General features: G+C 42.5%; 1 protein-coding gene across 5 annotated transcripts in view; it reads right to left on the bottom strand.

Annotated features, from left to right (window-relative positions):
• Positions 1 to 25,160, bottom strand: part of PPP1R12B (protein phosphatase 1 regulatory subunit 12B) — a 187,186-nt gene that overhangs the window by 159,719 nt on the left and 2,307 nt on the right. Inside the window, exon 2 of one of the 5 annotated variants that reach the window (XM_090024878.1) lies at positions 4,471 to 4,670. The exons of the other annotated variants lie outside the window; for them this stretch is intronic. The gene's annotated coding sequence lies outside the window, so the exon portion shown is untranslated. The remainder of the gene's footprint in view (positions 1 to 4,470; positions 4,671 to 25,160) is intronic. 5 annotated transcript variants of the gene reach the window in all.

The raw sequence follows: 25,160 nt of genomic DNA on the forward strand, positions 1-25,160 counted from the left end.
TCGCCATATTCTCTTATCCCAGCTCTCCATTAGCCAACGCTCAAAGGTGACCAAAGGAAATGGTACAAAGACATGCTCAAGGTCACCCTCAAGCACAGAGGCAACAACACCAACAGCTGGGGAGGAGCAAGCTTCTGACTGTTTGGTGTGGCACCAGCTGGTCTACCAAGGTGCGCACCACTTCAAGGCCCAACGACTCGATACTGAGGCAGAACGACGGTGGTGGAGGAAGGAGAAGGAGACCAACCCGGGCTGCGAATCCCACTCCCCCGCACAACAACATGCCCCCATTGCTGAATCAAGAATGTGTGTATCCAGAATTGGACTCCTCAGTCACCTGAGGAACCATCAAGCCGGACAAGATGTCATCCTCAACTCTGAGAGACTGCCGACGATAGGGAGTCTGGCATCAGGCTGCCCCAGCCAATGGCAGACTCATTATGTACCAAGCTGACTGTCAGCTGGGTCTGGAGACCAATTTGGTTCCTGGCCACAGCTGACAATCAGCTGATTGGTTTAGCCTTGCTGAAACAGTAGGAGCCTGGGACCCACTGCACCAGTAAGTAAAGCATGATAAGGACCTAATCCCTTACCCCAAAATCATGCATCTAACCATGTGCATGTGACATGGCAGGACATAAAATTACTGGAATTGAGGATTAGGTTTTAAGATGTCCGTCTGTCAGGGGTCGATGAAAGCCATGCACATGCTTCATGTCTTTTATAAAAAGAAGACAAGAACGAACACTTGATACTTAATAAAGGATAGTAAAATTTTAAATTACTCAAGTAATGTGTCCAACACCAAAGTATCTGTAGCACTTTGAAATGCCCAGATTGGGAAAGGATGCTACCACGTACTACTGGCTGAAAGTATATTTCACTGCTGCAATATACAATTAGAATTAACATAGGATTAGATTGCAGAAAGGATGAAAGAAAAATACATCATGTTTTCAATTTATCCATTTTGAGTACTTGTCATAACTAAGTGGTGGTGGACAGGTCATTTTCAACCTGGAGGGATGTGGGTAGTGGGGTCCCCCAGGGCTCGGTCCTCGGGCCCGCACTGTCCAACATCTTCATCAGTGACTTGGACAAGGAGGTAAAAAGCACCCTGTTCAAATTTGCTGATGACATGAAGATGTGGGGAGAGGTGGGCATGCTAGAAGGGAGGGACAGGCTGCAATTGGATCTGGATAGATTACAGAGGTGGGCAGATGAGGATAAAATGGGATTCAATACTGACAAGTGCAAGGTACTGCACCTAGGGAGAAAGAACTGGCACCGTACCTACAGGCTGGGGAACTCCCTTCTCATCAGCACAGAGGCAGAAAAGGATCTTGGAGTCATTACAGACTCCAGGATGAACACGGGCTGCCAATGTGGGGACGCAGTCTGGAAGGCTAACTGCACCTTCTCATGCATCCGTAGATGCATCACAAGCAGGTCCAAGGAGATGATCCTCCACCTCTATATGACACTGGTAAGGCCACAGTTTAGAGTACTGCATCCAGTTCTAGGCACTGCACTTCAGGAGGGATGTGGACAACATGGAGAGGGCCCAGAGGAGGGCCACCCGCATGATCGGGGGCAGCAGGGCAGGCCCTATGAGAAGAGGCTACAGGACCTGAACCTGTTCAGTCTCCACAAAAGAAGGCTGAGAGGGGATCTGGTGGCTGTCTATAAACTTGCCAAAGGAAATCAGCAGGCAATGGGAGAGTCCCTGTTCCCCTGAACACTACTGCGAGTAACAAGGAATAATGGCCATAAGTTGTCGGAGAGTAGATTCAGGCTAGATACCAGGAGACACGACTTCACCATCAGGGTGGCTAGGATCTGGAACCAGCTTCCAAGGGACGTGGTGCTCGCTTCTACCCTGGGGGTCTTCAAAAGGAGGCTAAATAGGCACTTTGCCAGCGTTGTTTGACCCCAGCGTTCTTTCCTGCCCATGGAAGGGGGTCGGACTTGATGATCTGCTCAGGTCCCTTCCGACCCTACCAACTATGAAGTCTCATCTGGACGTATTTCACACAGCAAGTGTCAAAAGATTTGTAAAAACTGTGGAGGGGGTTAGGACTTAAAGAAAAACCTATAAAAATTGGCAGGGGGGTTCCATAAGTTTCAGAAAATGAGTTAAAAGCTTCAGATTCTTTGAAGTCATGCAGATACCACCAGCTTAGAGACAGGTCTTCCCTCCAAACTGTGAAGACAGAATTACTTAACTTCAAAATTTTACCAACATTTGGACATTGCGTAACAGATACCATAGTATAATGCCAATTTTCAGGTCTATGCCACCATATAATTATCTCTAAGCGCTCTGAAACAGAGCAAGTCAAGCTCATCCAGCCCACTCCTCCACCACAACATAAGGAAATATACCCCAGCTTCATAGATAACTGGAGCACAAGAGTTATACTGACTACACCAAGACTGGCCAGAGTTACTCACTCTGGAAGCCACATCCAGTCCTCCACTGAAGGTGAAGAGCTGCAGAACTCAGCCCATTTCTCCAGCCTGACATTTAACAGCCAGGCACTGGCTGCAGGATCAGGCTCCTACTGCCACAGGACTGAGCCCCTCCAGCTTTCTCCACAGTAAATTGGCCCTGGGGTAAGCAGCTTGGCTGCAGCCCAGCACCTGAGCCAGCAGTCACAGTGTGGAGAAGTGGGCAAGGCTTCAGCTCCAGAGAGCCTGAAGTACCATGCCAGCAAGCCACATGTGGCTCCTGAGCCACAGTTTGGCCACCACTGGACTACACTATCTCCATGCCAAGGCAAAGACCATCACTGAATGCACACCCTGGCTACTCCTGCCAAATCCTAGACAGTAAGGCAACATAGCTGGCTTAGCATGGTCCCCAATGTGCAATCCAGCATGGCTCTTAGGGTCTCGGTCCCTGGTGTGCTTCGCAGAGGAGCACCAAGTATATTTTAATTTGGCTACACTGAAGTCAAGCTTTGGTATGCACTGAACAGGAGTGAGAGCAGGGCATGCTTCTCAGCAGCAGTGGCAGAATCAGCACAAAAGAAGTAGAGACAAGCACTCAGTGACTTCCCAAGTGTCATGTAGGAAGCATATAATTGAGCCAAGAGTAGAATACAAATCATTTGATTTATTCCTTAACCTTGGTCACAAGACATTTATACTGTTTTTGGTCTAACTGATGTGCATCTATAATATCCTACCTCTTAGGTATTCAAGGGAACATATACTATAATTGGTTGTATGGTTTATATCTAGGAAACTAGTAAAGTAATTTTAGAAGCAATTAAATAGCTACTATAACCTGAGGAATGCCAGCTGTGCCTGAAGATTTTAACTATTAACATCCTGATCTGTGATAATTGGTAGTGCAGGGAAGCCATGCCAACATTACACTAAGTTTTGTTGATGGCAAGACTGAATAAATGCTAGTTTCCTACCATAAATATGTGTTGAATAACATCTGACTCCCTCTTACTTAGCTGCTTCATGGCATTTAGCAGAAAAGTAACAACATGTCAATACATATCCTAAAAAGGCAACACTCAACAAAAAAAGGCAGGTTTGGTGGCAGCTGAACAACATCAGGGTTAAATCTGGGAGTGCAGAGACAGGAGTTCAGAGAAAACAAAAAAAATAGTACTCCCAAAATAGCCTTGCAACTGTCACCACTAGCAATTGTCAGCACCAGAGGCATGACCTTGCCATTATGTTCCCTGATCACAGCTCCCCACTTAAAGGGCCATTTGTCAAAATGGGCACTTTCAAAAATTCCACGTCCAAGTAATACTGCAGCTTCCAACACTGTGGGTTAATTCTCACAGTGATTTTTTAAAATCTAAACCACCACCATATTTCCTTCAAACAATAGCAGGGCTTCCCTCATGCACTGCCCAGTCCATGTTGCCAAAGTCAGAACATCCAGCTGGAACACACTGGCAGGCACCCACATTTAAAATACACTGCCATTCTCCTTTCAGATCTTCCTATAAGACATAAATCCAGAACTGTATTAAAACTAAAATATTGGAGGCAACACTGATTTATGTATCACATAAGCAGGTGTGCTGTCCCATGCTTTGATGTTAACTGCATGGCTCTTCTCACGTGAATTTAGTCTTCCTAGAACATCAGGCAAAGACTAACAGACTATTTACTGTCCAAAAATAAAATGGAAAACTTGAAATAACTGGCATGCATATTTCCATGCATCAAAAGAAGCCCAATTCTCTTCAGAAAATAAAAATACACTAGGGTAGGAGGAAAAATGAAAGTGGGAAAGTAAGTGTCACTGATGTAGTATTTTCAGGATGATAAAGCAAGACAGTATATCAAAAGCTGCAATACTGCAAGGACAAGGCCAATAGTTAGTGCACAGGGCTCTGGGTTCTCAACAGACTTTCCACTGTTTTCACATATGTTCCTGGGCAAACCTCTTCAACTTTTGTTGAGTTTACCTCACTTTCCAAAGTGAATACATACCTAGCACAGGACTGAAGGGGTCTTAAAGCCTTGTAAAATTCATTAAACTCCTTGGATGAAGGCTGCTATGGATATGAAAGACTTCAGTCCTTCACTGGCATGCTTCGCTTTATCCTTAGTTTGTGTATTATCTGCTTTCATCAGATTAACCCTTCGCATGTCAATTCTGTAGCAAAGTCTCCCATGGGAAATAGGAGCTACTGGAATAAAGAAAAGAAAAAGATCAGACTGACACATTCACCTGAACTTCTGCTAGCTAGGAAGAATATGATGTCACTGCCTTTGAAAGATGATATGCATATATTCATAGCATTTTTATTACCATTACATAATTAGCAAAGATCAGAGGTGTAAGTATTTCTACGTAAACAGCAGCCAGGATCAAAAGATCTTTTACTAAGGTCTGATTTCATCATAATAGTACTTCTATACTCACACGTAGCAACACTGGTTTGAGTTATTCTTTTACTTGCAGTGGAATGATTAGAAAAGCACTACCTACATATCACTCAGTCCCAAAAGAGCATTTTCTCCCTTTCTAAATGTACTGACAAAAATTAGTTGCATGGACCAGACTGTGTTTCTCAGACGAAGTGCACTACCCTGACAGACTGCCAGGGAGAGACCAGCCATGGCTGCGTGTGACAAAGTAAAGTTTTTGCCTACAAAAGCTCTTCTCTTTCTGAAAACAGTCCCTCTTTAAGGTGCCACTCTGCCCTGCCTTCTGACTGACTTTAGGTTAGCATGGCTACCCACCTTTCTGTACAAGAGCAATAAACAGAGGAATGGCACACATTTGATGGCAGTGTATGGCAATATCTGTTCTTCCCCCATCCCCTACCCCCAGCATGTAAAAAAAAGGTACACTGGTACCCAAAACCTAATCTATGTCCCTCCCAAGTCCACAATCCAATAAGAGATACTGCCCATAAAAATCTTTGCCACATATCTGATGTGGTTTGAGTCTTAATTACAGTAGTTTATAAGAATTATTTGTGTTTTAGACCATAAATCACATTAACCTGTCTTTAGTCACATAAAACTAGGAACCATCCTTGTTAGCATAGATGACTACATGTTTGTACAGAAGCTGATTCATTTAAAAAGTACATTTTCTTCCAAGAAAACAAAGCAAAGATAAAGCCAAAATTCCACATGGCCTCCTCTACTTGAGTTCACAGAAGTTTCTGCTTATGAATCTTATTTAGTTAAAGATGGTCCTGCTTTGAGCAGGGGGTTGGACTAGATGACCTCCAACCCTAATTTTCTATGATTCTATGATTTATCCTTCTAACTGACTTCAGACTGACATGGCTAACTACCACTCTCCAAGGACCAAGCCATCATTTAACAAATAGGTTTGTTTCCAAGGGTTTAACTCACACTACCATGTGTCAATTTAGTAGCTTAAAGGATTTTTCATGGTGCTCCCCAAGTTAAACACCGCCACCCGCACACACACATTTTCTCTCTCAAAACCATGTACTGGAAAACTGGCATACTGGGAAGAGAAGGTGATCTGTAAAAAAATTGCGATAGGGGGCAACGTCCCAGGCCTGGTTACAGCACAGCTCACCCGCCTGTCTAGGGCAGTCTGCCTGGTCTCGCCTGCCATGCCTTTATTGTAACGTAAAATGGTATTACAATATAAATAGGAGGCTGGCCATTCAAGATCCCAATGCCTAGGGGTTTAGACATGACTCTGACCTCCCTTCGTGTCCCATACCTAGAAGATGTTATCCTGAAGATGCTGTTTGCTCTGGCTCGAAGCCACGCCAAACTCAGCTTCTTGCTAGGCCTCACACATTCATCCTATCATTCCACTCCAATAGGCCTCATTCACATGACCCCACTCTCACCGGTCCTCTAGCACTAAACTCACTCTCAGCAGGCCTCTTACTCGCTGCCCAACACAAGACCACATTTGATGTGCCCTGTTCCCTTGAGTGGCCCCCATAGGCCACAAAGCTTGCCTCTCGCACTGCTTGACTGGCCCTGGCACAGCCTTTCAGGCCTCTCCCGCAAACCTCATCTGAGCAGTGACCAGCCAATTCACCTCGCCCTGGGCAGAGTTCTGACTGAAGCCCCTTGCCAGGTAACTCCTCCTCTGCACCATATAACTAAGGCCAATTACTTGCCCTCAAGAGTCTAAAGGCTTTCCTGGGGCACACAACACTGCACCCCTTCACCGGAATACTACTCTGTCCCTATGCTGGGGTCTCAGGGTATTACAGCTGCATAGGCTCAGGTGCCTGGCCCCACTACCACTGGGGTCTTACACCCCCATGGACTCAGGTGCCTCTCCCACAGGTTTGCCTGGCCCTGCTACCCTCCAGTCTTAATGACCCACCGGATGGTGGGGGCTGGGGTTATCAGGCACCCCTAACCACCTTCAACCAGGGAGGTAACTAGCTTGGCATTTCTGGGAGACTGTCCCACCAGTCTTACCCAGGGCCAAGCAGGTCTATCTACACTAATCTTATTCTTATTGGGCTATGTGGTGTTCTTGGGCTGTTCTCAGTTCTAGGACTTCTATGACAGCCTCCTTCTGCTAGGTGCCACCTTCATAGCAGCATGCACACTGATGAGTCCCTACCCTCTGCCAGCTGTGATATCCTCTCAAGGGGGAGGACCTTTGGCCTGTCTGAGGCCTGGCCCTGCCTCCAGGCCAGCTGGGGTGCCAGATGGCTCTCCATAGCCCTTGCCTGACCTTTGTGGTGGGCTCAATCACCCTTTGGCCTTTTGGCCCTGGCCCCCTTACATTGACCAGTCGAGGGATAAGAGGGCTAGCTTAGCCTCTGCTGCCCTCTGTGGATCAGAGGGGTCTCCTTCTGGGCCCCAGCATATGGTCATCTCCACTTGGGCTTGCTAAGAGCCCTGAAGATCTTAATAAACCAGCCCTTCTCTCAAATGGGCTCACCTGAGCCCTAGACCTCACCCCCGACAGCTCTTATCAGGGGCTTCCCTAGCCCTTGTGCAGACCTGCACACTGTTAGCCCCTTTGCTAGGCTGAGCTTTGCTGTTATATTAGGCCAGGGCAGGCAATTATTTTGGGCAGAGGACCACTTACTGAGTTTTGGCAAGCCATCGAAGGCTGCATGACAGGCAGCCCAGGGCAGATAAATATTAATTTTCTAAAGTTTTTTTAGGGGCCCTGTGGGCCGTATAGAATGGCCTGGCAGGCCACATCCAGCCCCCAGGCCGCATTTTGCCCACCCCTGTATTAGGCCCTGGCCTGATTCCTGGGGCTAGGAACTCCACTGGGCCCCTAGGAACCTCCTGCCATCCCCATAGTTCCTTCCTGACCACCAAGGTGTTCCATGAGCAGCACCTCAACCGGGTGATGTTACTCCTTCGGCACCTCGCAGCTTCGCAAACTCCTGCTTCAGCACTGGGAATCAGGATGTAAAATGACCACCTCACCAGGACTGGCCTACACCTGCCGGCTGCCTGCTCTCAGCCCTTAAGGTGACAGAGCACCAATGGTGCTCCCCCATCACAAAACACACAAAACAGACCTTATAACAAGGCCTGTAGAATGAAGGCATTAGCTGCTGTGCTGGCCTCTATGAAAACATTACCGTAACGGGGCAGTCTGGGACTTTAAGAGGGAACAGGCAGCCCTGATGAAAAAAAAACAACTGTGGATGTTTAGACAGCGAGGAAGTGTCCCACTAGAAGCCTAAAAGCCCCACGGAAGACAGCAGAAGGCAAATGAGCTGAAGGAGTTGTTTGCAGGAAGAAGGCAAACTGCAACCCAAACAAGCTCACTACCCAGAAGGGGTCATGCTACTGTGCCAAACAGTCCCTGGTACTGCAGCTGAACAGGGCTGAAGAGCTTTTATTTGCTGGTTTGCTTGTGGTGCAAACACTGTGTTTATTATTTGGAGGATCAACTGTGGAGCTCTTTCAAGAAGGAAAGGAGGAGCCAGCAGGCTAAGCAACCTGCTTATAATAACTTGCTAAAATGTGCTCAATACTGCATTGTATGTGTTGCTACAGCTGCTTCAACAGCAAGCTCTGAACCCTTCACCTAGAGGTGGTAACAAAATAGGACGCCTTTGCCTTCATTTCAAAAAAAGGAAATTTCTACCAATAAAGTGCAAACACCCAATTCTGTAGGAATATATGTTCTTTGGTGTTTATTTGCATGAAGACAGTTTTGCAGAAAAGCCACACAGAAAACTTCAATTTCTAAAAGTTACTTAAAAACCTCAAAATGCAGAAAATGCTGCATCAACACCTTTTTAACTGAAAAAGCCTAACACTGGATATCCTTAACAATATAATCAAGGGGGGGAAAGTCACAGCTTTAGCTTGAAAGAAACAGAACTAAAACAGTGTCAACTTTTCCTATGCGCATCAGAGCAAACTCAATTAATCCAGTCTGCTGGAGCAGAGAAATTGATGCGCTCCAACAGCCTTCTGCATCATGTGCATCAGTGTCCCCAGGCTGAAAAACCAGTGATGGGGTGCTTTGAAATAAAACATCTGATGAGCTTTAATTCAAAGCACCCTGCCGCCATTTGTTCAGTGCAAGGACATGCAGGGATGCTGATACACATGACACACAGGCACTTTTAATTAGCACAGCTCACTAATTAAAACGCCTGGTGCTGCATCTCAAGACACATTTAAAAATACTTTAGGCAGGCATTTTTACAACAGTTTATTCATGTACTAGTACTAACCTAGACAAGGCAGCCTGCATTCTGTTAAAACCTAAAATACTACAGTTATTTAATCAAACCAATAATTTCATTTAAAGCTAGGTCGTTATGTCTATGCTACACTGAAATCACAACAATAGCTGCAGTTCACATGTATCCACACAGAACAAACATTAAGTTAGCAAAAATTTGAAAAGTACAAATTTAGGTGAAGGAAGGAAATGAACTGCATAATAAGGAAAGGATTAGGGTAGGAAAAGGAGAGAGACAGGAGGAAGAATGCAATACGTGCAAAATTTAAGCAAGTTCAAGTACTCAAGAGTCCCTTAAGTCTATGATCAACAGGAGTAATAACTTGAGCTGCAGTGGTTTAGATCTGCTGGAGAAAAAAACAAGCTACAGCAATGAAGAAGCTAAACTGTTCTCTGTGGTGGCAGATGACAGAACAAGGAGCAACAGTCTCAAGTTGCAGCAAGGGAAGTTTAGGTTGGGTATTAAGAAAAACTCTCTCGCTAAAAGCAGTGGAACACATTACTTAGAGAAGTGGAATCTCCATCCTTGGAGGTTTTTAAGGCCTGGCTCAACAAAGCCCTGGCTAGGATAATCTACTTGGGGACAGTCCTGCTTTGAGCAGGGGGCTGGACTACATGATCTCCTGCGGTCCCTTCCAACCCTACTTTTATATGATTCTAAGGAAAAGACAGCAATAAAGATAGAGAAAGGAAATAGCAGTTTTGAAAAAGGTACAGGTAACTAAGAGGACTACACAAAATTTTGTAAATTAGGGTAGAAATAGGGGTTTAACAGTAGCAGCAGCTGGAAAAACTCAAAAAGAAGGGAAAACAGTAGGAAAGCAAGTAAAACAGAGGTTGCCACGTTAACTATGGCACTGGAACATTTGTATTATTCTAACAGTTACCAAAAATAAAAAAAGGCAAGGCAGCCTGCAGCTCACACTAGAACTTCCACAGCACAATGAATGGGCAATACAATACAAATGGCTTCACACCATTACAACAATGCTATTAAATAAGATTATTTTTTCATGTAATTTTGTTTTCAAAATTAATTAAAAGCTTAAGTAGCAGTTTGATTTTTGTGTAAAGTAGAAATGGAAAGTGGTGCTTTGTTTGTTTCTTTTGTGATTTATTTTATTTTGGGAAGTATTTTTTGTTGTTTTTTGTTTGTTTCATGAACAGCACAATCTACAGCTATTCAGTCAGCATATACGGTTCTACACCCAATGACTAAAGAGGGTATTCTTTGTTCCCTGTCCAGGTCCTGTGATATCAAGCCATTTTCTTTAAAATAAATAGGGTTGAAAGCTAACCGGAAAAAAACCCCTGAAGGGTTTTTTTTCATAGTGGGACCTATGAATAAAGTAATAGGCTGAGTAAACAGGAGACAAGCCAACAGGTATAGTACAAGAAAATATCTGGCCAAAAAATATATACATTTTTCTATAGCAACTCTTAACTAGGGATATGAACATTTGCTATATGCTGTGAATTTCAAGTTTAGGTGCAAGACAGCACAATCCAGAAGTCTTGAGGACCACACAGACCTTTGCTACTTGCCTTTTTCAAAATGAAGTGGTCTTCTTTGCTCAGACTACCTCGAAGTGATCTCTACTGAAGAAATAAGCCACGGAGCCCTGGAGAACAACCACCACTGGCCAATCAGCCGTTCAGAAATAAAACAAAAGTTGAAAGCAAGGATGGAATATGTTCCTGGTAAGAAAGGTGGCATCCAATATGTATAGACGAGAATGTTGAAGGGTACAGGAAATACATTCTTATTTAACTATTGTTATGAAATCTCCAGAAGCAGTTAAGAATATAAAAAATAGTGAGCTCAACTAATAAGAAGGCAAATCCTTTATCTGAATTCTGTAATCAATATTTGAAAAAGCTGCATGACATCTAAGCAATTCAGAGTTATGTAGTGTTTTGTACGTACTGTTGGACACAGTGTTTAATTTTCACATTGTCAACTTAAATGTTATGAATAGTAACTTGTTACGGTATATTTTGTTCTAGCATTGGACTGTTCCTGGCACTACTCATTTTTGTAAACAACTGCCCTTCTGCATTACATTTAAAATCAGTTTTAGTTTGCTTTTATATTTCACAAGAGCTGAAATGAACTAAGGAATTGCAGGAGTTTTTAAAGCTTTGAATGGAAGATACCACTCGAAAGCAAAGCAAACTGCTATCTAGCACATAATGTTTAAAACTGTTGGAAACTTAATTGACCACACCAGTATCTAGTACCTTCTTTTGAAACATCATTTCAAAAGAACAGACACTGCATTTGATGCACCTTTCAGCACTCCCTGAACACTGCGTGTACTTGTCATGTGTGTGCTCTGTTTGTTGTCAAAAACCAGGGCCATCCCTAGTGGGGTGCAAATCAGGGCAACTGCCCTGGGCCCTGCAGTTAGTACCATATAGGCACCTCCACAGCCGAGAGCTCACCACCCCACTCCACCAGGCCCCGCACAGGCTGATACACCTCAGGCCCTGAACCTCCCTAGGGACAGCTGTCAAAAACCACCATGGGAAAGACTAACTTGGTCGAAGAATTTCCACTTCTTCCAGTATTGATAAGTTCAAAATCAAAATTCTTAGATGGAACTGGGCACCTTACTTATATTCATAAGAAAAAACAGCATTTTAGCCAATTATATTAGTAATTACACTGCAGCAGAGTAATGGAGCCTTTATTACAGTGCACTGATCTGAATATGTATAGTTTCACATAACCCATCCATTCCCTTCCTCCATTGGGAGAGATCAGTGGCAAATTATACTGCATTAAATAAGATGAGACCATCCTTTAAGATCTTTATTTTTTAGTCTCTTTATTTTTTTGAGTGAATGTTTCACATACACTTTGGAACACATGTTTAGGGAGGATGGGTGTTAGGAGGACACACTTCTAACCAGAGCCAGAACTTATACAGTTAAGGGCATTAAGATGAAAAATGCCAAATCTGCCAGTTCAGAAGTAATGAACATACAGTATGCAGTACAAGTGCAAAATGAGGAGGAAAGCTAAACCAGAGAGCAGACACAAAACTATTCTGAACAGGCTGAAAGAGCTCAATAAAGCTCCCCACAATACAAATCACACTCACCTGTTCTAGCAGTCTCAAGGGCATGGTAAGCTGTGAAATCACCATGGTCAAGCAAAGACATAGCCTATAGAAGCTAGGCAATTAGACATCCAATCACATCAGATACAAGAGCATTTCTATAGAAATGACATGGGACAGCACATTTGAACATGTCTTTCAAGTGGGACCACTGAAGCAGGCATTAAGACTCCCTTCAGTGACTGAGCAGCAAGATCTACACTTTCCCAGAGTTGGCACAGCAGCTACAGTGCATTTTTCTGAGAACATTGTTTGGGAATTTCTCCAATACAGTCTCAGCGTTATATGCCCAGTGGGAACTTGATTAGGTCATTCTGATAAAACTAGGGGAAAAAGCAAGATCAGGAAACAAAAAGTGAAAATAAAGGGAAAAATGGAAAGAAGTCTATTAATTCCCAAATGCTTCTATAATGCATTCTAGCTCAGATTTCAAAGTGAGTGTTTGATAAACTTATAAAGTAAAGAAGATCCCCTCATTCATTACCAAGGTTGTCATCTTTTCAGGAAAACATTTTTTCCCAAACCTTGCAACTTTTAAGCTGCAACTAAAGCTACAAGGGGGGAGGGTGCAAGTTTAATGAAACAGAATTTAATTACCTGAACTGGGATATAGACACACGTCCTTAACGTGCCCTTTTCAAGAAGGTTTTTTCTTTATACATACACATCAGGCCCTTTTCAAGAAGCATATATATATATATATATATATATATATATATATATATATATATATATAAAAAAAGGGCAATATATATATTTCCAGAAAATTTGCAGTGCTTTACTTTTCCTGTGGGAAATTCTCCATTTCTGAAAATTCATTGTTTCATAAAATTCATTAGTAACGATGAACGGATGTCAATACAATACTAAGCAAGCTTGACATTTTCCAAGTTGTAATGAATGTTTTTCAAGTGATTATCTCTAGGAAGTGTGTAAGAGAATAAATACATGTTTTATTGATTTGTAAATAGGAGGGTAAATATACTCTCAGAATAATCCAAACCAAAAATCAAGTTATGAATTCACCTAAAGACATAATTTGCCAGGCAGCAAAGATATAATGTCTCCTCTCGCATGGTAGAAGGGATACCGTTAACACCCAACTGTTGTCCAGCATTGCTCTAAGGAGCCTAAGCATTCCATCAACAGCAGCTTCTTGTGAATGGAACAGGAAGGCTTTCAGCTCAATCAAGACAAAGAAGAGGAATAGATTAACAAATAAAACACACTGCTAAGCTACTTCTCAAAATCTCTTGCTTCTGGATAATCAGTTAAAAGCACAACTAGTGAAGATGCATGTAATGGTAAGTTGCCCCTGCCCATAGACTCACTGATAAAACCATCCTTTAGCAAAAGAGAATGTGGTTCAAATAGTTCTGAATCGGATTTGCCTCGATCCGATTCTGAAATGGAACTAATAAGTAGTGCATGTGATTCTACAGATAGTGACAGTGAAACTGGAGGTGCTGTAATGACCTTAGAGCTCTATTTAGGGCATTGGAAATGTTTCTGGAAAATTTTCCAATTCAAGATTTTTCAGAAATCCCACTTCTCTGCCTTTAGTACTTAAATATGTTTGAGCTCCATCAACCAAAGACTAGTTCAAACCAGACCTGTTTAGCTTACTGAGCTCCTGGTAGCTAAGAGGCATGAGAAAGGAGGAAAAAGGAAGAGAACACATAAGCACTGCTGCCAATTCTGCCATTATTTGGTGATCTTCCTAAGGCTGCAGCCCTGAATGGATGCAAACAGCTAAGAATCCCAGGTTTGGGGTTTTTTGGTTTTGTTTTAAAACAACAGGAGAGAGTTCTCCAAGCAAATGGGTTAGGATAAGCTAAGGTAAAAAGGGCAATTAAATACATCTCTTTGCAGTTTAAAAAGGAGTCTTGCTTAAGTTAATGGTCCCTAGTTATTTTGCTAACTCCAGACCAGCGTTTCTCAACCCATGCGCAGTGACCCAAAAGTAAGATGCAAAAATATATGAAAGGGCTGCAAACAAACTTTAAAAACGAATCAAACTTTAAAGAAGAAAATGGTGGAAAGCTGTGGCTTCTCTCTTGCAGGCTGAGAGAGTTCTAGCCTCCAAAGGGCTGCTTAGGGCTCCTCCGCCCCACACACTGGGGGTGGGAGGCAGTGGGTCAGGAATGAAGGGCACTGGGTCGGGACTGGCCAATGTTTACAAATGGGTTTTGGTACAAAAAGGTTGAGAACAACTGCTCTAGACAACAATACCGAGCAGGTAAAGCACTGTAAGCAATATCATACTCCGCTGCCTGACACCCTTAGTTTTAAACTTTCCATTTTCCAGTGACAATGAGCAACGTGGTAGTGACTTACAGGCAATATACTGGGGGATCACCTATTTAAATCGATCTGTTTTTTGAAGTTTGAATACTTGAACATAGCAAATGGTAAGGAAGGAACATTGAGAGAAGGAAGTGGCCAGTGGATATGAGTGTGGCTTGTGAAGAAGCAACTTTTCCCTTAATAAAATGTTGAGATGTATTCTTTAGTAACAGAAGAATAAAACTCAGACACAAAGACAGAAATTCATATATTTAGGCTATTGAAATATTTCTATACAGATTACTTCACTGTTTTCTGTTTCTCTAGAGGAAGAAATTTATGGAAGAAGATGATGACAGAATATTGGTGATCACAAACCAAGTCTTTTATGCTGATCAAGCAAACCAAATCAATTATACATGAATGTTCAACTAGGTTAACAGGGGTAGTATTTCTTAAAGTAGCACATAATTTTTCTCTGTAGATCTAGTCTTGGACAAACCTAGTATGCACTAAATTCTCAGTCTTGAAGCTGGCTAGTAATGACTTTGAAGTGCTAAGCATTATTGTTCAACAGGTCAGACTAACAGGAAATGAATGATAATTAAGGAAGTAGAAGTAACTAGTCCCATTAATCTGAAGCCAGGTAGGAGGCAGGGTAAATTCTTAGCATCTGATGAAGTAAGATACTCTTTACAAAAGATTATGCATCTCTGATTTAGTTGTTCTAAGGCACAAATTTACCCTGCCTTCTAATTAAGGGGATCCCATTCTCCGACTGAGCCATTTCATGGTAAAAAGATCCCTTTTAAAAGTTTAGTTGTACCAAAGCAAAATACTAGGAATGTTCTCAGCTGCCAAGTCAGGGGCCTTAATGCAGCCAAATCTTCTGCTGAAAGATGTAGTAAAGTAAGGAAATAAAATGCAAAACAGGAATTGGGAGAAACTAAAGCAGGAAGCAACTAAGCTAGTTTTGGCAATTTACTAAAATCTTTTGGCTAAGTCACTTCCCCCTTCCCCCCAGCCTTTTTTTTATTTGTTACTGCTTAAATTGGTGAACAGTAATAGCAGGCATTTAGCTTCCTGAAACACTTTTCCTTGTTGATACTGGAAGAGATTCCTAGGCCCAACAACAGCACACTAAGAGGATTTGACATTTTGCACGTGTTCTTTCACAAACTACATTTGAAAGTTGTCTTAGTGTGACTATTTTGATTAAGCTTACAGTTTTTCTCACTGAAATTGTTTTCTTTCGTATAACTTGTTACTTGCAGTCCTGTTGGTTAACTGCACTGGCAAAGTGCTCCATGTGTAGGAATAATGTGTCCCGTATCACTGTAATAGTTTTGCCAGTAGAATTATGAATAAACCACGGTCTATCAGTCTGGGATCACACCCTCTTCATACCACTGACCAACTCAACTGAAAAAGCAAGTTTGCAGGATTCCTCTCCCTGAATGACAGTACACTATACTGATAATTGTGCACATTTATGCTATTGTGACTGCAGGTGGGTCTACATGGCAAGTTTTGCAAATATAGCTGTAAATCAGGAGAATTAATAAGTCACACCTATGCTGGCAAAAAATCCCTTTGCGGGCAACTTAACAAAAATGTTAGCGTTTTTATTTGGAGAGGATACTTGCACAAAAATTAATGTTGCTGATATAAACTACACCTCCACTAAGGGCCTTGTTGGTATATTTAACCATATAGCTATATCAGTCAAGCTGCAGTAGTGAAAGTGTACTCGGCCCACACTATTGGGTCATTCGGCTCAACTGTACCAACGTTGTTAAATCATTGCAACATGTGCTTAGACAAGCTCCTGCAAAGAGTTAAAATACATATTGCATGGGCTAAAATTCACTCATATGACCCATATTCCAGAGGGGGAAAAAATCCCTTTAAAACTCGTGTAAAAACAGGGCAATTTGTCATGTATAAGTGCCCATAATTAATGTCTACAAGAAATATATGGATAAAATCTTTTGCAACCTTCCCTTGGAACAAACTGACTTGTATACACAGTCTAGTCTGGAGTAGGCAGGTCAAGAGATACTCTTTACTACCTGGGCTTCTTATAACTTTTTAATTAAAGGTTGCATTAGTTTAGTTAAAATTAATGCAACTATACATGGAGGCTCTTGTCTACCAATTTAAAAGTAGACTTATTCTCATTTAGCTTGACTTGGGATATTTACAACTGCAAACTAAACCAATACAACCCAGGTTTAAATTGCTAGGAAAGAACCCAATGAAGAACGTCTTGAAGTCAAAGCTTGTCCAACTCTCTCTCAAATTACGCACTTGGTCTAATAAAATATCCCCTAAGAAATCTTTGCCTCTCTCATAGCAAAGAGCTCACATACAAAGCTGCATCAGTTCAACTAAAATCAGTATAAAAGTCGCCTTTCAAGGCTCAGTTACTTGATAGCACTTGTATCACAACCTTCCAAACCAAACTGAACCTAGAAGTGCTGAACAGAAATAACACTGCCTGAAAGACAGCAGGGATAAATTATAAATAGGATATAGCTTCAGACAGATTCTGGAAGTGGACGGTAAGCGTTCCAGTGTCAAATAATCCCTGCAATTCTGACTAGCAGAGCGGGGCCAGGTCTCTGCTTAGCCTGAAGAAGGCAATGACACATAAAAGGCTGATAGCAGGTGGCCATTCTACATTCTGTACATTTCACTAAGATTTACAACCTAGAGCGGATGCTGGAAAAGAAAAGCTGAAGTTACTGTGTTCTCAGCAAGGTCAGCATAGTGCATTATGGAAATGTTTGTAGTGAGACACTGTGTGTGTTACGGCTGCATTCAAGTTTTCCCCACTTACAACAACAGTTAAATCCCTTGGTTAACAGTAAAAAGAAAGTGTTTATGAAAGCCAAAAATTATACCATTTGTGCTTAGAACAAAGAATTACTTTCCAAAGTACTTACAAATAAATCTCTCCTTTAATGAAGCTGAAAAGACTCTTGCAGTTTTAGTGTGGTGTCACATTTCGTAAAGCGTCTACCACGAAGACTTAAGTTTAAATCCCAAAAGAACTTTGTGCACAGGCTTTTTATAAAGAAAGCCATTAATCTAATTCTTCCATATACTACAAAGTGCGAGAAGTCTGGAATGCCAATTCTGATGTTAAAAAAGACACCAAACATTGACAGGCAACCAGAGAAACTCAGACTAATCTGGCATCCTGCCGCTCCTAACCCAGACAACAAGGCAGGCGCATCCCAAAGCAACATGCATTAGGGTGCATACATGCACACTGGAGGGGAGTGGGGATCTCTTGAGAGTACTGAAGAATCTTCCCAGGACCCCATTATCTAGGGGGGCTTGTAGGAACCCGTAAATCAGAGGCAGGCAATTATTTCAGGCAGAGAGCCGGTTACTGAGTTTTGGCAAGCCATTGAGGGCTGCATGACAGGCAACCAGGGGCAGATAAATACTAATTTTCTAAATTTTTAGGGGCCCCACGGGCCAGACAGAATAGCCTGGCAGGTTGCATTCGACCCGTGGGCTGCATTTTGCCCACCCCTGCTGTAAATACTCTTCATAAGTATCTGTATATCTATTTAAGTTGAAATTGACAGCTTTAAAAACCCCAAAGTTCATTCATTCAGGTTTCCCATGAACTTCTTGAAAGCAGAAGCATCCTCAAAAGCTGAATCCACATCTCTTCTCATCTAAACTGCACCTTTCATCAAGGTCCCTTTATGAATTAGTAACCGAAGCCCAAGGAAGGAGACTGCATACATAGCAACATCTGAAAATAAACTCCACGCTCAAATGCCAGGATGCATGTTTGGCACTTTCAGCATGTTAAATCCGTACGATCATCACTAGGTCAAGCAGTCTCATCCATTACACGGAGATTTGAGGATGGCAACAAAACATTCCAGAATGACGGTTGTGTTTGTTTTTAATTATGCGCTATGCCAATCCTGTGGTGAATCGCTTTTTCCACATTAGTTTTAGCATGTGTAGGCCCATCCCATCATTCACATTCAAAAGACAGTTATCTTGGAAAGCTTGTAATTAAAATTAAAAAAAAAAAACCATGATTTTCATGGTGGTTTTATACTTCTTAGAAGTTGTTCTAATATGCATACTCCTAATACACAGGCTTTTCAAACTTTCTGCCTACGCTAATCCTCAATGAAGGACTAGTTCATGAGGTTATTTTTACCAACTCAGTGTTACATTTTTATAGTTATTAGTGATGATCTCAGTGCATTAGAACCTCTGTGAAAAGCCTTGTGAGTGTTACAAGCCATCCAACATCTCATCTCCAATTTTTTAAACACAAGCTCTAGTTACTTTCTTTATGAATATTGCTCATCAAAGAACTGAACACTAAGCTTGGAGTTTATCATAGGAATTTTTGGCTATTCATGTTATAGCACAGACTGTTAAAGCAAATTAGATTAATGGCTAGGTTCTATTAGCAAAACAGGTCAACACACATTTCACCCCTAAAGTTTCAACAGGTTTCCACAGCTGTGGCTTCAGCCACACTACAGTATAACTATGGACAAGCCATTCATTAAAGATATTGGGAAGTAACAGGTACTACTGAGATCTGAGTCAACATTTCTGGATCTTCAGTCAACAGAGCTTTCAACACGCAACAGTTACTAGAAACCAGGTATCCAGCCTTTATCATTACTGTGCACAATACGACAACCTATGTCCATGCAGGGCTTGACAGTCACTTCCATTAGCAAAACAGGAGTTTTCTGAAAAATCTAAGCTTTCATTTGAAAACATAGCTTATATACAGAAAGTTACTTACCTAAACATGAATGGAGTACAGATACAATAATGGTTTCTACAGACAATGTGACTTGTTCCTTAGAACTTATCTGTTGCAGCAACTGAATTAAGTGATTTGATTCTTGTCAGTTTTCACTGAGAAAACCAAAGACCAAAAATGCATCAGTTGCTTGGGAAAACAAAACCTGCAGACTGCTGTAGTCACTACAGAGAACTAAATAGAGGAAGCTGGAGAAGGAATCAAGCACATGCTGCCTATCACAATTTCTTCTCCAACATACTGACTTATGATATCCTTGCCCACATTCCTACTTAAAAGGCTAGATGTGTGCACAGAGGTTGGAGTGGGAAAAACAAATGTTCTCTCATGCATCTTCAATCAACTGGGTAGGGTTGGCTTCAAAACATAAGACAACCAGCTATCTGGAAGCCGACATATGAGAGACTGTCCCAACAGAAGTCGCCCTAATAGGAAATCCCTATAAATGGGGGTAGAGAGGATGTTTGAGTCTCATCTGGGCATTAATGTGCACAATTAGGCCCCATCTCTGGTTTCAGTCTAGTTAAACAATTAGATCTCTGCTATTAATTTTCTGACAAAATGGCCAAGCTCTACTTGTGGGCATGAGAACTAGTTAAGCAGATAGGTATAAAGACTGAAGTTAAAAATCACAGTCTAACTATACCAAACATATCTAGAAAATAAAATAGGGTGGACAGTATTCCAGAAACAAGAGAACATAAACCTAGTCAGGCTGGTCAAACACTGATTATTTACATTTTCATCTGTCCTTTTCTGTGATATTCAGCTACCTCCACAGAAGCACTAGTAGCATTCAGAGAACTGATTTTTGGTGAATGATAGTATGAGATAAACCAGACAACTTTTTTCTACTAATCAACCAGTGGAGCATCAAGCTGTACCTTTAACAGTTTTATGACACTTCTATTTGATGGACAACACAATCAAGTACAGCATACAACTTACTTAAATGTCAGGGGCATGACTTGGGAAAGTAGATTTATGAAGGGTGATAGCAAAACTGTTTCACCTTGACTAAAAGAAAGTTCTCCCTTAAAAGTGTTAAGTAAATTTCTTATGTGATGGAGCTATTTAATGTAAAACGCAAGGAACACAGAACTGGGAGGAAAAGGGGGGGAGAACTTCCTGGGTCAGCATACTGTCTCTTATCACCGATAACTACAGTATATAACCACTTTCATAAAAAGCAATCATGCTATATCTTATTGTTGGGGGGGGGAGAGAGAGGGGCAACCTAAGACTGCACAAATATCATGTGAGAACTTAATCAAAAGACACATTCAGTGCTTTGTACAAAAAGTATCAGCTCTCATACTTCAGGCCACAAGCTAACTTTCATCTTGCAGCATTTATAAAAGCTTCCCATATAAAAGTACAGCTATTCCATAAACACTCTTTGCAGTTCCTTGCACTTCCTTTCAAGCATCAGGTACTGGCTATTGTCAGACAGGATAACAGACAAAAAAATGAATCATGGATCTCCAAGCCAGTCACTTCCATAGCCACTACTTTCACTTCTGGGAGATTATATAATGCTCCCTATCAGTCTTTAGGAACAGAAGTGGTCTTTGCCTAGTAGTAACTAGCAAGGATATCAGAACCTTCTCTAGATGCTGGAAATGTGTAAGTGGGTCATTCCAAGTCTCCTGACTTCTGAAGTTTTCTGTGCAGCTGTACAGGTGAGGGAGGGGAATCTCTACCCTGTGTAATCCCTGCAGTCTCCTGATAGCTAGGAGAATGGGAAGGTGGCCTCCACTATGCTACCCTTCCCTCATCTCTTCTATATGTGGTGGTCCCTCAAGTGCTGCAGGGCTTTCTCCTTCTCAAGTTTCCTAGACCAGGGCTGTCCAACTGGCAGCCCATGAGAGATTAACATACAATAGGGATAGCCACAGCTGGCTGGGAGCCAGAGGCCACTTCAGCTGCATCACCACCTGGGGTCTTGGGGCTCCCGCTCCCCATCATCCCTTCCCCACCCCCCATTTCTGCTGCCTGATCCAGGCCCATGAAGCAGTGCAGTATGGTGTGCACCCACTGTGCTAGGGGACCTGGCATTCTGGAGTGCCTATGCAGTGAGGTGCCACAGGGGAGCCTGCAGGGAGCTGGAGGCAGGGTTCTGTCCTGCACAGGAGCAAAGTGGGGGAGCACCTGCATGTACACAGTGCAGCAAGGTAGGAAACATTTCTTAAGTACGCAACATGCATCCTGGGGGGTCCATGGCCACCACTACTGTGGCCTGCAGTGTATGAGACCCCTGCCCACTTAAATGTTGGAAGACAACTGCAAAGTAAAACGAACCTATTTCTTTACAGTTTCACAAATGACTGCTGGGCACTGAATGGCAATGGAATTAACAAGTCTGAATGTCATTCTGCAGGTGCCTGGCAAAGTTCTAAGGAAGATCAGAAGAGTCACTGGAGATGTCTACAGACTTCAAAAAACACAAAACTGCATGGGCTTCACATTTGGAAAAATGTCCTTACAACTAGGAGAATAAAATAAAAATAAAAATAAAAAAGGTTTTAAATCTGGAAAAAAGTTAATTAATTCCACATGTCATTTACTAGGGAAGTTCTCAGATCCTGCTTCCCGTTACATATAAAAAATGAAAAATAACGTCCAAACTGAAGTTGGTATTTCTGGCTAAGAAGACACAACACTTTTGAGATGGTTCCAGTTGAACTTAGTCAAAACCTGGGATAAATGAAGAGTCGCACAGCCCTTTACAACATACCTTGTCCCTGGAATGAATGACAACTAACTTAAATTAGTGCAACTGCCCCAGAAAAGTGTTCTCAGATACTTCACAGGTAGTTAAAGTAGAACAGACATGTATTAGGATCCCAGACTAAACAGCTTTATCCCAAGAGAAGTCCCATGTTGTTTTTACCCCCAGACTTCCATCAGGTAGAAGTTTGGCAGAAATTTTTCACACCAGCTATTCATGCATACTGCTCAAGACTAGAGGTGCACCAATACATCAATTCATATCATATTAGCACCAACAAAAGGAGAATTGGCATTATTTGAAATCAGCTTTTTTTGGCTGACGTGGCCGATAATGTAGCCAATAAATGCCACATCAACCCGCACAGCCACAGCATGCACACGGTCAGCCCAGCAGCTTGGAATACAGTATCCGGCTGCTAAGTCTGTTGTGGGGAAGGAGTGGAGGGGAGGGAAGCGGCATGGGGGGAACAGATCAAGAGCCCCTTCCCATGGTGAGAGAGGGAATGGGGGATAAGGGAGAGGGGCAGGGTCTGGGGCAGGCACTGCCCAGGTGTGGCGGGACAGGTAATGGGACAGAGACAGGAGCTGCTCATCCGGGGGGCACAAGGAAGGAGGGAGGGAACAGCGCCTGCCACTGCGCACACCCTGGGGAAAGTCATGGGGGACGCATGTCCCCCGGATCCGTGCATGGGATGACAGTCAGCTGCCACTGAGGGCTGTGCTCAGGGCGGGCAGCAGTGGCACTAGGAGGGGAGTTTCAGGGTGCGCTACAGCCACTCCAGAATTCGCCATAGCTTCCCCCACAGCCCCCAATCCCAATACTGCCACCACCCGCCCCAAGCACAGCCCCGGCCCAACCCTCCTGCCAGGAACAGCCCAGTGTTGCCCCCAACCCAGAGGCAGCCCGCCCTCACCCTGCACACAGCAGTGGGAGCCACCCCCAACCCCTCCCTATGTCTTCTGGACAAGCCACTTGTGGCTCCATCCCACCCTGGCTGGGCAGCACCTACTCTTGCCCAAGCCAGGTTCCCTCCTTCACTGTGGGGGGGGGGGGGGGGGTCTCGATCTACCCCCCCACACACACACAACCCCTTTCCTTCCTTCCTCCCTCCCCACAACAGACTTACCAACCAGACACTTCTCTTCAAGATGCCAGGCTGCATATTGGCTATCGGATCGGTACCAGATGATATGGCTCATTAATAATCAACCATCGCTATTGGCCCAAAAGTTCTTAACCAGTGCACCTCTACCTAGGACAGGGGTGCTCAACCTCTGGCCCATGGTGCTCCCCACAGATTGGAAAATTTGGTGGCAGGACAGCAGTGGCTGCTAACAGTACCACTTCTCCTCGCTGCCAAATTCCGGCTTGGCCATGCCCCCTTCCACCACATGACTGGATTACGGCCAGGTTGCCCCTTCCTCTCTCTCTCTCTCATGGCTGCATGGAGCCCTGCCACGTTGGCCCACTGGACAAAAAGTCTGGACAACACTAGCTTAAAATACTGCATCACTTTACATTCTATGTAATATACTTTCATTACAACCCCAGCAAATAGTTCTAGGTTCAGTATGATAAACTATTTAGGGTTTACATGGACAAGTTTCACACAGAATGTTTTGCAAACACAGGCTCAAACATACAACTCCCACTACGTTCACAGCATGCTTATTTTTAAATCAGTTTGGCCCTTAACTCAGACTCAGATAGTGCACATGACACTTCTCAGGAAGATGGTCACTGCCAGCTGGAGGGTCAGAATTGCCACATGTAATTTAAAAGGTCATTTTCAAATACAATTTCACAGTTATATATAGCAAAGAGGATGTCTCATCTGCTAAGTAAATGTATAGTAAGTTTTTTCTAAAAATAATTAACTCATGGAAAGCAAGACTAATAAACTATAACCTTTCAATTGGAAAACTGTGCAACACTGCATTTTGTTTGAAAGCAATAAAATGTCTGATGCCAGCATGTGCCAAATTAAAGTAACCCACAGCATACAGAAGTCAAGGTAGGCACGAACCAAATTTTTCAAGACTCATTAATTCAGCGCAGTCAAATAAGACAAACTTCTGCTTGTATCAAAAAAGTGTTAGCTCATTAAGAAAAAAAATATTTTGCTTAAAAGCTACATGCTTTGATGAGGAAGTAAACATTTCCTACCCACCCTCTTGCAACAAAACAAACATATTCTATTATGTCCCTTAACTCTTTACATAGATACTCACAAATGCAAGAGGTATATGCATAAATGGTCTGCATCTATCATTTACTTATACTGTCTGTCCATGAGCTCTAAATCACTTGTACTGACACATCCAGAAGCACACATTCTTAGAGCTATTACAGAAATATTCAGACATACACTTTATTTGTTGCATCTTTTGTCACTATGCCAGCTATTCTTCAAGACCTTCAACTTGTTTTGGCTTTCAGAGATGGTTTTTCACTAGCCAAAGCATCCTTTCCAAATCAGGTGAAAACACACATTGCTCGTTTTCATGCAATATCAAAATACGACCATTCAGATTTTCAAACACTCAAGGTTAGAAGCATTTTCAAATGTTATGCATGCCACATGCAATACATTCAACACATTTTTCCATAGTAACGAAGTTCAGCTGCTAATATTGTGTTCTATATGCTCACAAGAATATCTGGCTTGTGATTTAATTTTTGCATGTGCAAGAAGCAAACAAGTTAACACTCTAGAGGTCCAAGATCTAAGTGTAGCTATTCTCTACTGTGTTTTCCAGTTTTGTCAGTCACTAGTCTACACCCCCATACACAAACAAAGTTATATTTGGGTGCTGTTCTAATTACTGGCTGTTAAAGTAAGAGGTTTAAGTTTTCATAAAATAAATGAAAAATTGATTAACACTGGAAAATTGTTGCACACTTCACAGTAAGCTTCCTCAGGCGCCTGTAATGCAAGTGTCAGCAAGAAGCTATAATAATTTTCTCAAGAATTGGCCAGCCGGTCACTTTGGAACTATAAGACTTGAAAAGAACAAG

This window comes from Crocodylus siamensis, chromosome 13 (genome assembly GCF_052110815.1).
Source record: "Crocodylus siamensis isolate JL-2025a chromosome 13, ASM5211081v1, whole genome shotgun sequence".
NCBI classification, from domain to species: Eukaryota; Metazoa; Chordata; order Crocodylia; family Crocodylidae; genus Crocodylus; species Crocodylus siamensis.